Source organism: Stegostoma tigrinum, unplaced genomic scaffold, assembly GCF_030684315.1.
Source record: "Stegostoma tigrinum isolate sSteTig4 unplaced genomic scaffold, sSteTig4.hap1 scaffold_100, whole genome shotgun sequence".
Classification (NCBI taxonomy): Eukaryota; Metazoa; Chordata; class Chondrichthyes; order Orectolobiformes; family Stegostomatidae; genus Stegostoma; species Stegostoma tigrinum.
In genome coordinates, this window is record NW_026728052.1 from 828992 (window position 1) to 847017 (window position 18026).

An 18026-nucleotide genomic window follows, 5' to 3' on the forward strand; every position below is an offset into this window, starting at 1 on the left:
TGGCTCCGCGACCTGCTAGCTAATTAGAGAATTTATCATTGATGTGCCTGTCATAAAATCTTTAGTCTTATACTTTCTATTCCCAATTTCAGGAGAAAGTCCAGAGAGACCTTTTAGAGGAAAGGGGTTTAGAAAGAACACTTAAGTTCTATAGATCAAAGTCATGAATAGTTGATAAATTATTTGCGCTTCATATTTCCAGAACCTACCCCGGAAGAGAGAGCCCAGAGAATTGCCAAAGCTGTCCGCAAACAGTCAATAGAAGTGAAAGAAACTTGGGAGCAATTGAAAACCCATGCGAGCAACTGGCAGAAACAGGTGGAAAAGGTGTTGGAGAAACTTCAAGAACTGCAGAAAGCTCTGGATGATCTTGAGGCTCATGTGATAACAGCTGAAGGGGTCCGCACTGATTGACAACCTGTGGGTGAACTGCTTATTGACTCATTGCAGGATCACATTGATAAAACCACAGTAAGTGCAATTACATTACACTTCACTTATGAACAGATGTAACCACAATGTTGTATCGAGACGATCAGTAATATGAGTAGTGAAGTAATATTGATTGAATGGTTGTTAACTTAATTTGCAAATTAAAACTTAGTTGAGCATGCCTTCTGATGATATCACATCGGTAATATTAGTATAATTGAGGATTCTATTAGTCAGTGACATCAGCTGAGTTATCTGCTTGTTGCCATGTTATCAGGATTAAAGGTAAAGCCTTACCACGCCATTTGGCCACTCCTTAGAGAGACACAACTGGTTATGATTTAACCTGAAGATCACCATGCCTCAGGCAAGTAGAGCGGTTGAGGCGAAGACCCTTTGTGGTAAGGTCACTGGTGTGGCAATTGAGCCCTCTCTGCAGGGCATCACTCTGCATCACAAACCAACCGTTCAGCCAACTGAATTTGAATAGAGTTTAGGATTGGAGAGCAATCCATGCAATTCTATTTTTTTGAATGAATGTTTCTCACTGGGACTATCTCACTGGCAAACTTTTTAAAAGCCAGCTCAGCCATACAGGCGAGATCAGTTCCTGATCTCAGCTGAATTTTTTGACCTGGGGTGGGTCAGCGTTAGGAGTTCAGTGATTGGAATGAATTCTCATGAAGTTAGCGAGAGGGATGCTACACGTGAATAAATCGATGTTTTGAAAAGCGGATGAGATATGAGCAATAGTTTAATTGATGTGGACGACCAGCCACAATCATCATCAACGGTGGAGCAGGCTTGAGCGGCCATGCAACATTGTGCTGCTGCTATTTGACTTGTTCTGTGGAAAGGAAGGAAAATGGTCAAAGTGTCAAAAATGCTGAAGACCGCATCATTCTACAACCTCAAAATTTGATTGTGTTCAGCATATTATCACTACTGGTACCCCTAAATCCTGGTCTATCATCTCAGCAGCTCGACTCTGCCCAAAAGCTGGTTACTTGTGACATTTTTGAAGCATCTTCCCAAGTCTGAAACTCATTTTTGCTTTTGTAGAATCAGAGTTGGCGTGTGGAAGGAGGTCTCCTGGCATATCATAGCTCTTTGAAATAACTCCCCAATTCGTCCCCCTCTGCTTGGCAATGACTTCAACCACTTATGTAATCTCTTTATTGGAGAGAAACTTTGAAGACATCTGAAAGGAGTATTAACGATCCCAGAATACAACTGAGCCTTATTAAGTTGTTAGTTCTGATGATCAAGAGCTTGATCAAAGAGGATTCTTTTAAAAAGTGCCTTAAAAGAGGAAATGTACAGAGGCTAAGAGGTGTCGGAAGTTAGTGAGTTTTGCGAAGATTTGTTGCTCAGGTTGAGGTTCTGGATGTGAGTTTGCTCGCTGAAGGTGTAGGAAGTCTCTTCTTGGGTTTGAAGCCTACACAATTAAATGTTTGGCAACCAGTAGTGGGCCGTTTGAAATCAAGAGTGGGCAAGAGGACATAATTAGACGAGTGCAGATATCCTGAATTATGGTTGGACTGGTGGAGATTACGAAAATAGCGATTGGCAGAGCCAAGGAACGATTTGGAAACAAAAATGAGAATTTAATAAAATTACTGTTAATACTATCAGTCAGGTAGAAAGTACAGAGAATAGGATTTGGTTCAAGATGAGACTCGGGCAGTGGAGATTTAGACGACATCAAGCTTTCAATGGGCAAATGTGGGACTCAAACAGGCAATGCATTGGAGTTGTCAGGTCCAGAAGTGAAGTAGTTCCAGATGAAGGTTTCACTGCTAATGAGTCAAGACAAGAGACAGGTAGGCAGTATTAAAAAGATGTAAAGAGACAGCTTTAGGGATTGCATGAATGTGTGGTCGGACGTTCATCGTGGGATAAACAAGATGCCAAGGTTGTGCTGAGACAAGTGTAACATAACATTGTTGCCAAGGAGGAGTAATGCAGTCCGTAGGAAGTGAATAGAGATTGGTGTGGGGACCACAAACAGTGGTCTTCCCACTTTTAAATTGTTATCTCTACGTAGTTGCGCAACTTTATGTTCTGTTCAAAAGGCTTTACTGACAAGAAAGCAGAAGTTAGCCATTTGTTTACTTGTCAATATATCTTGATTTTTCCACCATCTTCTCCAATTATGAACACAACATGTGCAGTGTACTAAGTGAACCATTCAAACCTTCAAAGGAAATGTTAAAATTGTGGAATATAAAGTTAAATTTATTTTATTGAAAATTTAAATAAATTACATGAAGGTTTGACCAAGACTGAAAGGAATTAGATGGAACACCAGATGAATAAAACAAGCAGTAGTAAGGTGGTATTAGCTGGATGTTCCTGAAGAAAGAGAACACAGCCAACCTTTCTTCCATCAGGGGGATTAATTGTGAGGTGTCAAACACAGTCGATTAAATCATTCGTTCTGTCTTTACTGCCAGACTGTACAATGAACATAGAACATAGAACAGTACAGCACAGCACAGCACAGGCCCTTCAGCCCACAATGTTGTGCCGACCATTGATCCTCATGTATGCACCCTCACATTTCTGTGACCATATGCATGTCCAGCAGTCTCTTAAATGACCCCAATGACCTTGCTTCCACAACTGCTGCTGGCAACGCATTCCATGCTCTCACAACTCTCTGTGTAAAGAACCCGCCTCTGACATCCCCTCTATACTTTCCACCAACCAGCTTAAAACTATGACCCCTCGTGCTAGCCATTTCTGCCCTGGGAAATAGTCTCTGGCTATCAACTCTATCTATGCCTCTCATTATCTTGTATACCTCAATTAGGTCCCCTCTCCTCCTCCTTTTCTCCAATGAAAAGAGACCGAGCTCAGTCAACCTCTCTTCATAAGATAAGCCCTCCAGTCCAGCCAGGACCCTGGTAAACCTCCTCGGAACCCTCTCCAAAGCATCCACATCTTTCCTATAATAGGGCGACCAGAACTGGATGCACTATTCCAAGTGCGGTCTAACCAAAGTTTTACAGAGCTGCAACAAGATCTCACGACTCTTAAACTCAATCCCCCTGTTAATGAAAGCCAAAACACCATATGCTTTCTTAACAACCCTGTCCACTTGGGCGGCCGTTTTAAGGGATCTCTGTATCTGCACACCAAGATCCCTCTGTTCCTCCACTCTGCCAAGAATCCTATCCTTAATCCTGTACTCAGCTTTCAAATTCAACCTTCCAAAATGCATCACCTCGCATTTATCCAGGTTGAACTCCATCTGCCACCTCTCAGCCCATCTCTGCATCCTGTCAATGTCCCGCTGCAGCCTACAACAGCCCTCAATACTGTCAACGACACCTCCGACCTTTGTGTCGTCTGCAAACTTGCTGACCCATCCTTCAATCCCCTCATCCAAGTCATTAATAAAAATTACAAACAGTAGAGGCCCAAGGACAGAGCCCTGTGGAACCCCACTCACGACTGACTTCCAGGCAGAATATTTTCCTTCTACTACCACTCGCTGTCTTCTGTTGGCCAGCCAATTCTGTATCCCAGCAGCTAAGTTCCCTTGTATCCCATTCCTCCTGACCTTCTGAATGAGCCTACCATGGGGAATACTATGGTTGTAATATTTCCTTTTTTAAAGGCTCAAGGTTAGACATACTTCTCATTTTATAAATTTTAAGAAGTTGGCTTATTGTCAAGTCATGGTAGGATTGAAAACATATCCTACAACTGTGTGAAGTCAGAAGTCACATGACACCAGCTTATAGTCCAACAGGTTCATTTCAATTCACACAAGCTATTGGAGTTCAGCCCCTTCATCAGGTGCAGTTCGTGAGGTGACCACACAGACACACAGCTTATAAGCAGAGAGATCAAAAGATCATAGAATTGGCCTGAGTGGAGTGTCAGATAATAACTCTTTCCAGGCGACCAAGAGTGTTAAAGGCAAGGAGAGTGTTTATAAAGTCAATGTCAGTGCTGTGTTGTCATGATAATCAGGCAGCGCAACAGGAATGTACAAGGTGACATCTCAGGTCAGACTCTGACTTGTAGTTTAGAGGCTTGTGTTCAGAATCTGTCGTAGAGTTTTAAACTTTATTTCAAAAGCAAGAATTTATAAGATACCACACTGACTGTAACTGCAAGTTGTGTGCTTCTTCAACAAAATATCTGCAAATAAACAAACGTCCTGGATGAAGACTTATTATCTGACACTCCACTCACACCAGTTGTATGATCTTTTGATCTCTCTGCTTATAAATTGTGTGTCTGTGTGTTTTCCTCTCTGACCGCATGTGATGAAGGGACTGCACTTCAAATCTTGTGTGATTTCAAATAAACCTGTCAGATTATAACCTGATGCCATGTGGCTTCTGACTTTGTCTATCCTAGTCCAACACCAGCACCTCCACATTATAAGTGTTTGGAACCAAGTCAGTGCAACAGGTACATGTCAAACATTTGACTTCGGAAGGATGCCTAGTGCCGACAAATTCATTAATAACAAAGGATTTCTCCATTGTGCCATCTATCGTAACATGCTGCGTCTCACAGTCATAATGAAAGGATGCCCACTTTAATTTAGCACGGCCAAGAATAGTTATGGACATTTTTAGCATGGGAGGAGGCCATTCAACCTATTTTATCTGTACCAGCTCTCTCCCAGAGCAACAAAATTAATCCTTTTCTCGAACTCATTCCACATATTTCACAGAATTGAAATATATAGGTACATAGTTAAGAGATTTTAACATCAAGTGAGCAGTTCTTGCACTTCACCTTGTCACTAAAAATGGAAAACGTGACTTCGAAAGAGTGGGTCTTTATTTTGTTCTGTTGTGATGATGAAGAAGATGCAAGTCCAAGTGCTGGAACTGGCCTCTTGAACTTTTCAACGTGTATAAAATGAATTCTGTGCGCATCGACTAAAAACAGTTTTATGGAAGGAAAAGGTACCTAAGAAGATTTGGTGTATTGTACTTGATGCTATTATACTCCAACCTGTGAAAACAGAACTCTACGACTGTGAGTGTTGAGATCTGAGAGGTTGCTATCTTGTTTGAATTTACATTGCTAAGTCTAGGCCTATTTTCCCAACAGCAAAATTGGTAATCCAGAAAGAAATGGATATTTGTCGCATTTGTTAGCTCTAAGTGTCTGGTCAAAGTTAGAGTACAGTTTCCTCATATACAGGTGCTTAACCTGCTTTTACAGTTTGAACATTTGTTGTGCCAATGAAAATTGTTTGAATGGTTTCACCTCCAGTTTTCTTCTTTATACATATTTAGTATTTTTCCATGGTAAGGACTGTCTGCAAAATCTGACATTGGGTTTTGAAAGACATCAGCCTTTATTTTGGAGAGATAATGGTAACTGCAGATGCTGGAGAATGCGAGATAACAATATGTCGAGCTGGATGAACACAGCAGGCCAAGCAGCATCTTAGGAGCACAAAATCTCACGTTTCGGGCCTCGACCCTTCATCAGAGAGGCTGAAGGGTCTAGACCCGAAACATCAGCTTTTGTGCTCCAGGGATGCTGCTTGGACTGCTGTGTTCATCCAGCTCCACACTTTGTTGTCTTAGATAGACTGGGCTTGTTTTTGCTGAGGTTGAGAAGAGTAAGGAGGTGATTTCCTTGAAGTATATATGATTCCGAATGGTCTTCATGAGGAATATGTAGAAAGATTTTTCCTATACTTTGGCGAGCGCTGAACTCGGGACACTTATGCAAAATTTGGACTTGCCACTTCAGGACAGATGAGCAGAGCATTTTTTCTCTGATAGTTGTATGACATTGGAACTAGCTGCCTCATAAGATGACAGAGTTGGGGTCATTGAATATTTTAAGGTGGACTTAGATTCTTGTAAGGCAGGGAAAAGGTCTTTGTTAATTGGAGTCATACCAAGCACAAAGGAAAACGTTTGTGATTGTTAGACATAGTCATTTCACCTCCAGAACATCTCTTTCAGCGTTCGTCAGGGCAGCATCCAAGGCCCAAACATCTGTGCTGCTTCAGCTTCTCTCTATAAAGTCAGAAGTGGGGATGTTCACTGATGACTCCACAATGTTCAGTACCATTACCATCTCCTTAGATAATAAAGCAGTCCATGTTTAAATGCAGCAAGACCAGTATATTATCCAGGCTTAGGCTGATAAGTGCTCGGTAATATTTGCACCACACAAGTGCCAAGCAATGGCCATCTCCAACAAGGGAGAATTTAGCCATCATCTCTTGATATTTATTGCTGTTACCATCGCTGCATCCCCCACTGTCAACATCAGAGGTGTTACTATTAACCAGAAACTGAACAAGATCGGCTACATAAATACTATGGATTCAAGAACAGGCCACCCCGTTGTAGAACATAGAACATAGAACATAGAACAGTACAGCACAGAACAGGCCCTTCAGCCCACAATGTTGTGCCGACCATTGATCCTCATGTATGCACCCTCAAATTTCTGTGACCATATACATGTCCAGCAGTCTCTTAAATGACCCCAATGACCTTGCTTCCACAACTGCTGCTGGCAACGCATTCCATGCTCTCACAACTCTCTGCGTAAAGAACCTGCCTCTGACATCCCCTCTATACTTTCCACCAACCAGCTTAAAACTATGACCCCTCGTGCTAGCCATTTCTGCCCTGGGAAATAGTCTCTGGCTATCAACTCTATCTATGCCTCTCATTATCTTGTATACCTCAATTAGGTCCCCTCTCCTCCTCCTTTTCTCCAATGAAAAGAGACCGAGCTCAGTCAACCTCTCTTCATAAGATAAGCCCTCCAGTCCAGGCAGCATCCTGGTAAACCTCCTCTGAACCCTCTCCAAAGCATCCACATCTTTCCTATAATAGGGCGCCCAGAACTGGACGCAGTATTCCAAGTGCGGTCTAACCAAAGTTTTATAGAGCTGCAACAAGATCTCACGACTCTTAAACTCAATCCCCCTGTTAATGAAAGCCAAAACACCATATGCTTTCTTAACAACCCTGTCCACTTGGGTGGCCATTTTAAGGGATCTATGTATCTGCACACCAAGATCCCTCTGTTCCTCCACGCTGTCAAGAATCCTATCCTTAATCCTGTACTCAGCTTTCAAATTCAACCTTCCAAAATGCATCACCTCGCATTTATCCAGGTTGAACTCCATCTGCCACCTCTCAGCCCATCTCTGCATCCTGTCAATGTCCCGCTGCAGCCTACAACAGCCCTCTACACTGTCAACGACACCTCCGACCTTTGTGTCGTCTGCAAACTTGCTGACCCATCCTTCAATTCCCTCGTCCAAGTCACTAATAAAAATTACAAACAGTAGAGGCCCAAGGACAGAGCCCTGTGGAACTCCACTCACCACTGACTTCCAGGCAGAATATTTTCCTTCTACTACCACTCGCTGTCTTCTGTTGGCCAGCCAATTCTGTATCCCAGCAGCTAAGTTCCCCTGTATCCCATTCCTCCTGACCTTCTGAATGAGCCTACCATGGGGAACCTTATCAAATGCCTTACTGAAGTCCATATACACCACATCCACAGCTCGACCCTCATCAACCTTTCTAGTCACATCCTCAAAAAACTCGATAAGGTTTGTAAGGCATGACCTACCCCTCACAAAGCCGTGTTGACTGTATTTGATCAAGCCATGCTCTTCCAGATGGTCATAAATCTTATCCCTCAGAATCCTTTCTAACACCTTGCAGACGACAGACGTGAGACTTACCGGTCTATAATTGCCGGGGATTTCCCTATTTCCTTTCTTGAAGAGAGGAATTACATTTGCCTCTCTCCAGTCCTCAGGTACGACTCCAGTGGAGAGCGAGGATGCAAAGATCTTCGCAAGTGGCGAAGCAATTGCATTTCTCGCTTCCCAAAGCAGCCGAGGACAAATCTGATCCGGGCCTGGCGACTTGTCAATCTTAATGTTTGACAAAATTTTCAGCACATCAGCTTCGTCTATCTCTATCCATTCCAGCATGCACACCTGCTCTTCAAAGGTTTCATTCACTACAAAGTTCGTTTCTTTCGTAAAGACAGAAGCAAAAAACTCATTTAGGGCTTCCCCTACCTCCTCAGGCTCCACACACAAGTTCCCTATGCTATCCCTGATCGGCCCTACTCTTTCTTTGATCATTCTCTTATTCCTCACGTAAGTGTAAAATGCCTTTGTGTTTTCCCGGATTCCTTCTGCCAAGCCTTTCTCGTGCCTCCTCCTGGCTCTCCTCAGACCATTTTTGAGCTCCTTCCTTGCCTGCATGTAATCCTCTCTAGCTGAACTTGACCTCCACCTTATGTAAGCTACCTTCTTCCTTTTCACTAGAAGCTCCACCGCTCTCGTCATCCAAGGTTCCTTAATCTTACCCCTTCTTGCCTGTCTCAGAGGGACATATTTACTCATCACTCCCAACAACTGTTCCTTAAACCATCTCCACATGTCTATAGTTCCCTTACCATGGAACAACTGCTCCCAGTCCATGCTTCCTAACTCATGTCTAATCACATCATAGTTTCCTCTTCCCCAATTAAATATCCTCCCATTTTGCCTAATCCTCTCCTTCTCCATAGCTATGTAGAACGTGAGGCAGTTATGGTCACTATCACCAAAATGCTCTCCCACCACAAGATCTGATACCTGCCCCAGCTCGTTTCCGAGCACCAAGTCTAGAATGGCCTCCCCTCGTCGGCCTGTCAACGTACTGCGGTAGGAAACCCTCCTGAACACACCTTACAAAAACAACTCCATTCAAATCTTCTGCTCGAAGGAGGTTCCAATCAATATTAGGAAAGTTAAAGTCACCCATTACAACAACCCTACTGCGTGCGCACTTTTCCAAAATCTGTCGACCTATGCTTTCTTCAATCTCCCTGCTGCTATTGGGGGGCCTGTAGTAAACCCCTAACGAGGTGACTACTCCCTTGCTGTTCCTAATTTCCACCCATACTGACTCAGTAGGCAGATCTTCCTCGACAAAGGAAGCTTCTGTAGCTGTGATACCCTCTCTGATTAGTAGTGCTACACCCCCTCCTCTTTTTCCCCCCTCCCTATTCTTTTTAAATGTTCTGAACCCTGGAAGATCCAGCAACCATTCCTGCCCATGAGAAACCCATGTCTCTGTTATGGCCACAACATCATAGCACCAGGTACTGATCCATGCTCTAAGTTCATCACTTTTATTCCTGATACTCCTTGCATTAAAGCAAACACACTTTAACCGATCCCTTGGTTCCTTCCCAGGAAAATCCTTCCCACTAGCTGGTCTACCTCCTGTTACTGCCTCACCTGCATCAACGCTCACCTCTGGTATACAGCTCAGGTTTAAACCCTCTCGAACTACTCGAGCAAACCTTCCACCCAGGACATTGGTCCCCTTCCAGTTCAGATGCAACCCGTCCTTCTTGTACAGGTCCCACCTTCCCCAGAAGGCATCCCAATTATCAACATATCTGAAGCCCTCCCTCCTACACCAGCTGCGTAGCCACGTGTTCAGCTGCGCCCGCTCCCTGTTCCTCACCTCGCTATCTCGTGGCACCGGTAGTAAACCAGAGAACGCTACTCTGTTCGTCCTGCTCTGCAGCTTCCATCCTAACTCCCTGAAATCACTTTTTATATCCTCAAACCTATTTCTGGCTATATCATTTGTGCCAATATGTGACACGATTTCTGGCTGTTCACCCTCCCGTTTTAGAACCTTATACACCCGATCGGAGACGTCCCGGACCCTGGCACCAGGGAGGCAACATACCTTCCGGGAATCCCGATCTTGCCCACAAAATCTCCTGTCGATTCCCCTAACTATCGAGTCCCCTACCACGAGTACTTTTCTATTCTGCCCCCTTCCCTTCTTTGTCACAGTGTCAGGCTCAGTGCCAGAGAACTGACTACTATGGCTTTCCTCTGGTAGGTCATCCCCCCCAGCAGTATCCAAAATGGTATACTTATTGCTGAGGGGAATGCCCACAGGGGATCTCTGCACTGTCTGTCTGTCCCCTTTCCTCCCCCTAACTGTAACCCATCTATCCTCGTCCTGAGCCTTAGGAGTGACCAACTCCCGGTAACTCCTCTCAATTACCCCCTCTGCCTCCCGAATGATCCGTAGTTCATCCAGCTCCAGCTCCATTTCCCTAACACGCCTTGCTGATATATATGGTCACTGCTTTCCTTCCCGGCTGCCCCTCTGGTCCTCGTCACTTCCTCTGCTGCTCCCGCTCCTTCTCTGAAAGAGGAAAAACACCGCTGCCCGCTACCGGTAAGTAATTTTAAAAATAAACTGCTTTACCTTAGCTGCAGTCTTCCGGGTCCGTCTTGCCTCCGCTGCTGCTCGCACTCTGTGTGCAGATGATTTTCGTCACTCCATTTTTACCAAGATTTAACTGGAAATTTGGGATTTGTCATATTTCTGAAGAGTCGAACAGCAGCATGCTTTTCTTTTCGTTAATTCTTTGTAATTTCTTGCAATTAAAACTTCTGTTGCCAGAAAAAGAAATGATGTGGCTGAGCGACTTTTTTCGAATGTCTTGTGAGAAGTGCCATTCAGAGGTGGTCACATTGTTACCTTCTGATCAGTCTGGATCAGTCGGGCTGGATATGAGATGAGGCTGGGGGTGGGAAGATTTTGAAGCAGGTACTTGAGAGAAAGCAGCCTCTCCCTACAGTCAAACCCTTTAACCCTGGCAATGTTCTTGTAAATCTTTTCTGAACCCTTTCAAATTTCACGACAACTTTCCTATAGCAAGGAAACCTGAATTGAATGCAGTATTCCAAAAATGGCCTAACCAATGTCCTTTGTAGCTGCAACATGACTTCCCAACTTCTATATTTAGTGCTGTGACCAAGAAAAGCAAGCATATTAAACACCTTCTTCTCTACCTGCAACTCCACTTTCAAGGAACTCTGAACCTGCTCCCCAAGTTTGTTTGGCGACACTGCTGAGGACCTCACCATTAAGTGTATAAGTTCTGCCCTGATTTTCCCAACCAAAACCTAAAACCATTTCTGCATTAAACCTAATTGTCTGCTATTTGCTTGGTGGTATATATAAAAAGGGAAGAGTTTATGCTTGTTCAGGCAACGCATACCCGACATCCAGAGGTTGATTTCCTAATGGCTTGAATTGGAACTGGTTAACAGATTGAGTTTTGGGATGCCTCAGGATGTCTTTATGTGTGATGTGCATCAGGCAGGTGTCAAATTGTAATTTCAAATGCAGTTCTGCATACAGATAGCATAAAGTAAGGAAGAAGAACAGGACTTAGTAGTATTATCCTTCAAAGCCTTTTTGAGTTGTTTTGTCCTGTTTTAGAACATAGAACATAGAACATAGAACAATACAGCGCAGAACAGGCCCTTCGGCCCTCGATGCTGTGCCGACCTGTGAACTAATCTAAGCCCCTGCCCCTACACTATCCCATCATTATCCATATGCATATCCAAGGACTGTTTAAATGCCCCTACTGTGGCTGAGTTAATTACATTGGCAGCAAGGGTGTTCCATGCCCTTACCACTCTCTGAGTAAAGAACTTGCCTCTGACACCTGTCTTAAATCTATCACCCCTCAATTTGTAGCTATGCCCCCTTGTACACAGCGTAGACACATTGTAGCCCATTCATCAGGAAGATCCACTGTGAAGCAAGTAACAGGTCTCCAGGCAAAAAAAAACACATAATCCTACATGGTGTGTTCTACACAACCCTAGCAGGCAAAGGGGGAATGTGATAGATCCTAAAATGTGGGATTATGGCAGTTGTCTTGCAAGGAGGAAGCTAAGGACATTGAGCAGAAAGGCCATCCCCTTCTGCATGATACAGCAGAGCAGCAAGAAATGCAATCCAGTCCCAACAAATGTGAATGGGGTACAAGGATTACCCATTTATGATAAGATATGGTGGTGCTCAAAGGCATGCAGTCTGTTTCTGTTCTTAGAGGCAAATGTAGTTTCCATGTATTTGTTTTTTTTTGTTTACTTTTGCTGCTGTTGAAGGCTTTCCTGTACGGGATGTCCCACATTGAACTGTAGGAGGATGCTGGAATCCATAGGGCTTTGGGGAAAGGGTAGCATTGAATCAGGCAGGTTTGTAAGGTGGGATGTGACTTAGGACAGGCAAGTTATGTAGGTTGGTGCTTACACAGCGATAGATGTACAAACCTGAACCTGCATGAGCAAATAAGTGTCAGCTATGCTGCTGTTGTGTTCTGAGCCAGCAGTCATGTGTGGTTACTGTATCAGCGCGTGCACAATGAAGGGCAAGTCAAGACTGTCAACAACTGACCAGTGCACAGCTAAAATTCAAAGATGGTGCCAGTTCGAGGGATCCCAAGAAATCCCAACAGTGCTAAGTACTTACACCTACATCGAGTAGGAGAATGTGACGAGTGGCATGCGATGGAGACGTGGTACATATCAGAAGGGCTCAAATCTTTTGTCTTCAATGAGGCAAGTTGAGATGATAACTCAAAAAAAACCTGCTAGGCCTCACAGACTGTCTGTGAAACTCACCAAAAATTGCAACAGATTTCTAGTAAGATTCAGCCCACAGGGAATTGGGTTAGAGGCAAGTTTCAACCCCGGTCTGTGTACGCTAGTGGGTTGAGGTACACATATGTTTCAGCATCGGTTCAAGCACCCATGTGCTGTGAAAGTCACCATCGAAGAATTAACCAGTCATCACCTTTTGTTGCAAGTAAAAGGTTTTCACTCTGAGTGGCGGAAGGAAGTTAGCAAGCCAATCAAAGAAAATGGACAAGAGAATTTTGACTAACCTGCGAGGACAAGAATCCCAAAATGAGCTTTTAATGATCTACTCTCCACAAATAACTCAGAGACTGATATGTATCAGTTTTAACTTTTATCTTTTTTGGACACACCACATTTCTAGCCTAATGTATACGTGGAGTATTGTTATTTATTCCTGCATTTAGTAACGAGCAAACTTTTTCATTAAACCAAAAAAGCATGGTTAAATTGGCTCCTTTTAAAGCACAAATTAAGTTGGGTCAGGGCAAAAGGTATCAATAAGGGAGGGGTTCCTTTCTAATAACTTTGCTGTGACCAACCTATATGAGCAGCTGAATAAAGAAAAGAAGTCCAGCACTTCTTTCCTCATCCAGAAGCTTGATAATTTGGGGAATCTTATCTAGAAGTGTATTAAATTAAGAAGCCTTTCTCAGGGACTGGTCATTACAGGTCTTCCCAAACTGACAGCAGAGATTATTGGATAAGAAATCAATTCTGTAGTTCATATTCCAGGAGTTTGCAATTGGACTGCTGATAAATATTGTATTTTTGGCCTTGTTAATTTTAAGGGAGAGATGTTGCATTGATACTAAATCTATTCTGTATCAATAACAGTCTGATTCTCCACATAATGTCCCCCAAACTGTGCATTTATTTTAACTCATTCACAGGATGAGGGCAGCATATTGGTCATTCCTAATTGCCCAGAGGGCAGTTAAGAGTCAACCACATTGCTGTGGGTTTGGAGTCACCAATTATGGATGGCAGTTTCCTTCCTGAAAGGACATTAGTGAACTAAATGGGTTTTTCCCCCACAATCAATGACGGATTCATAGTCATCATTAAATTCCTAATTCCAGATTTCTTTTAAAAATTGAATTCAAATTCCACCAATTTCCGGGTCCCCAGAACAATACCTGGATTAATATCCTAGTGATAATACCACTAGGCCATCCCATTGTATTTTATTAAGTTCATTCCATTAAAGCAATATCTTTGTTTGCACATTCCATTACCAATGATAGGTAAAGAGCACAACTACTGACAGCATCCACTGGTACTGGGAGACATGCAATTTTAATGTCCGAAAAGGAATATGCACGGAATGACAAGTCAATGGCAGTTTGACATTGACAGTTGCAAAATACAGGGGTAGCCTGTAAATTTAAACAGCTGTAGGCAGTGACTTTTACAGCACTAGTTACATGAGAAAATTGATTTATTTTTGTCAATATTGAATTTTTAACCAGTAATATTTCTGCTTTTAAAATTGGCATGCAAGGAGTTAACACCCAAGGCCACAAAGCTTTTGTCAGGCAAAAATTTAAACAGACAGTTGTCACAGATTGTTCTGCTCACAATGTAAATTTATTTCAACTCATGCAATGGAATCAGGTGTGTTAATTGGTTAAGGCTAACTGTCATTTGTAATCCTAAACACCTTGTGGTAATGCTGAAGATAATTTCACTGCTGGAGAAGACCACCATCATAATATATGGTCATTTAATCTGATTCAATCAAGTCCTGATTTACCAGAAGCCGAGGGAGAAATCTGCAGCATTATGAAGCAAAGCCATTTCACTAACAGAGACAGCAGGAACTACAGATGCTGAAGAATCTGAGATAACAAGGTGTAGAGCTAGACGAACACAGCAGGCCAAGCAGCACCAGAGGGGCAGGAAGGCCGACGCCCCGGGCCTGGACCCCCCCCCGACCCCTTTCTGAAGAAGGGTCTATGCCCGAAACGCCAGCCTCCCCGCCCCTCCGACGCTGCCCGGCCCGCTGTGTCCATCCAGCTCCACACCCCGTCATCCCATTTCACTAACAACCTGCTCTACTATCCCACTTCACCAACAAGCTGCTCCAATACCATCTCATCAATATCCTGCTCAAATCAAATATCATTTCACCAATAACCTGCTTCAAATACAATTTGTTGACAAACTACTCCAATACCATCTCACTAGCAGCCTGCTCCCATACCATCTCATCAAAAACTTGTTCTCATAACATCTCACCAACAAATTGCCCCAAATAATCTCTCCAATAACCTGCTCTATTACCATCTTACCAACTACCTGCTCCAGTATCCTCTTAGCAACAAATTTCTCCAGTACATCTCACCAACAACCTGTGCCAATACTATCTCACTAATAAGTATTCTAGAGCAGTGATCTGGACTCTCCAATCAGGGAGACATTATCACTTCAAAATTCCCCTCAAACTCACCATTACTGCAAACTGTAGCAGATTCCAAGTAATACCACAATACCTTCTTGGGGAAAAAACATGCTCTCAATAAATTCAACATTCACAGCATGCCTGAAAGCTTGAGAACAAAACAATCACACAGCGTGTGCGAGAGATAATGGGAACTGCAGATGCTGGAGAATCCAAGATAACAAAGTGTGGAGCTGGATGAACACAGCAGGCCAAGCAGCATCCCAGGAGCACAAAAGCCGACGCCCCGGGCCCAGGCCCCCCACCAGAAAAGGGGGACGGGGAGAGGACTCCGAAACAAATAGGGAGAGAGGGGGAGGCGGCCCCTTGACCTGTCCGTCTTCCCTGGACTGACCTATCCCCTCACTAGTTTTGTTACTTACTTCTACATTTATTAAATCCACTTTTTTTTAAAGCATTCTTTCACAGGATGAGAGCACTGCTGGCAAGGCTAACATTCATTTCCCATCCAGGAATGGCTTGGTGGGCCATTTTGGAAGTCAATAGAGAGTCAGCCATATCCCAGTGAATTTGAAGTCATATACCAGAATTGCTGAGGAAGGCAGATTCCCTTCCCTGAAGAATAGTTTAGTGAATTCAGTTTTCTGTTACAACAATTTATGATAGTTTCATCATCACTGTTACTTTTAACTCGAGATCTTTATTAATTGAATGTCATTTTCAGCAGATGCTTTTGTATTTTGTATTTAATATTAGGATGTTAGTTTTAATTTAATTTCTTCTTTACATTTAATCACTAATTTCAGGATATTTCTCAGATTTTATACGCTTCCTCTCCATTAGGTTTTTAAAGAAGAAATTGCCCCAGTCAAACAAGAAGTCAAAATATTAAATGATCTGGCCAGTCAGTTATCTCCACTTGATGTCTCTTTCTCTCCAAAGATTTCTCACCAGCTTGATGACTTAAATATGAGGTTGAAATTTATACAAGTAACAGTGAAAACATTTTCTAAACTCGCCAATCTGTTGTAGAAAGCATGTACAAATAATTTGGCTTCAAATATATGAGCAAGATAAAGAACCCTTTCAATTTAAGCAAGCAATTAATATTTTATTATCATGGTTCATGAAGTTATTTAGTTTTATAATATTTCTTTTCCAAAAATACAATGTTCTGGTCTGTAGTCTGCACTTTAGAATGTAATCGCAAAACAAAATCCAAATAGTGAGAGATGTGAGCATCCGAACTACAGTCTGAAATGGTTCCGGACTGGAACAATTTGAATATATTCATGATGAAGCTGCAGGTCGCAGATATTTTTCCCGATCCATCTAAAAGAATTTGGAATTGGACCATTGTGCTCACTGCTGTACACTTCAGTATTATGTATTGTTTCATATTTTAAGTCCCTGAGAAAGACAAACTTTAATGAATTACAACAAAGATATACTTGATACATTGAAGGAAAGAATGACATAAAATTGTGTGAACTGAATGTATTTCTTTCAACTGAGCAGATTTTGATTGATGTCAGCAAAGTAGTACATGAAAATATTCTTTATCCCATAAAGCCTCATGAAATGTTTTATTGAGCAAATTATTTCAGTCTTGTTCTGTGTCAGTAGCTTGCTTGGCCATTTAGCACAATAAAACTCCTTATCAGTTCTAGAAAGCAGACAAAAACATAAGAAATAGCACCAGGATCTGGATGTTCTACCTCTCGACCCTGCCTCACCGTCCGATAAGAACATGGCTGACCTGCCCAGGACTCAACTCCTCCTCCATACCAGCTTCTCAGAGCCCTCAACTTCTCTATTTCAAAAATCTTATCGACCACCTTGTTTAAATACTTTCAGTGATGTCCCTTTCACAATTCTCTTGTATTCTAAACAATCGCTACCTGCTGAGAGAAGAAATTCCTTTGCATCTCCGGTTTCAATAAATGTTCCCTTCTTCTGTAACTATGTTGCTGAGTTTGAGATTTCCACACTAATGGAAACATTGTCTTCACATCTAGCCTGTCAAGCCCCCTCAAAATTTTGTGTTTCAGTAAGATCACCCCTCATTCTTCTAAACTTGAATGAATAAAGACCTCCTGTGTAACCATTCTTGATAAATCATGATCCGATGAATCAGCCCAGTGAATCTCTTTTGAACTGCTTCCCATGGCTGTGTATCCTTTCTTGTATTTCTCCAAGTGTGACCTCCTCGATAGCCTGATCAGTTGCAAAAAAACTTGCCCATTTTTGAACTAAAACCTCCTTCCAATAAAGGCCAAAATTCCATTTGCCTTCTTAATTACTTGCATCACCATCGTCATGGCTCACATCAACTCCAACCTACCAAAGTGCTTTGATCCTTTGCAATTCACCTACCACTGCAACAGGTCTCCAGCTGATACCGTCTCCCTGGCCTGACAGTCATCCCTGGAATGTCTGGATAACAAGGATACCTACATCAGGCTGTTACTTATTGATCAGAGCACCACCTTCCACACTGTAATTCCAAACAATCTCCTCTCTAAACTCTGAGACCTACGCCTCAGCATCCCTCTCTGTAACAGGATTCTCGACTTCCTGACCCAGAGACCACAATCAGTAAGGATAGATGACAACACTTCCTCCACCGTAAGCCTCAACACCGGTGCCCAGCAGAGCTGCCCCTACTCTATACTCCTTATGGAATCATGACTG

The 18026-nt window shown here is 42.8% G+C and overlaps 1 protein-coding gene across 12 annotated transcripts in view; it reads left to right on the top strand.

The window, feature by feature from the left end:
- Positions 1-18026, top strand: part of LOC132207557 (utrophin-like) — a 204141-nt gene that overhangs the window by 103801 nt on the left and 82314 nt on the right. For 8 of the 12 annotated variants that reach the window (XR_009443535.1, XR_009443532.1, XR_009443530.1 and 5 more), the window contains one exon: positions 203-471. The gene's annotated coding sequence lies outside the window, so the exon portion shown is untranslated. Of the gene's footprint in view, positions 1-202; positions 472-9909; positions 10665-18026 lie in introns of those variants that run through there. The other 4 variants (XR_009443537.1, XR_009443538.1, XR_009443539.1 and 1 more) reach the window with 2 other exon arrangements.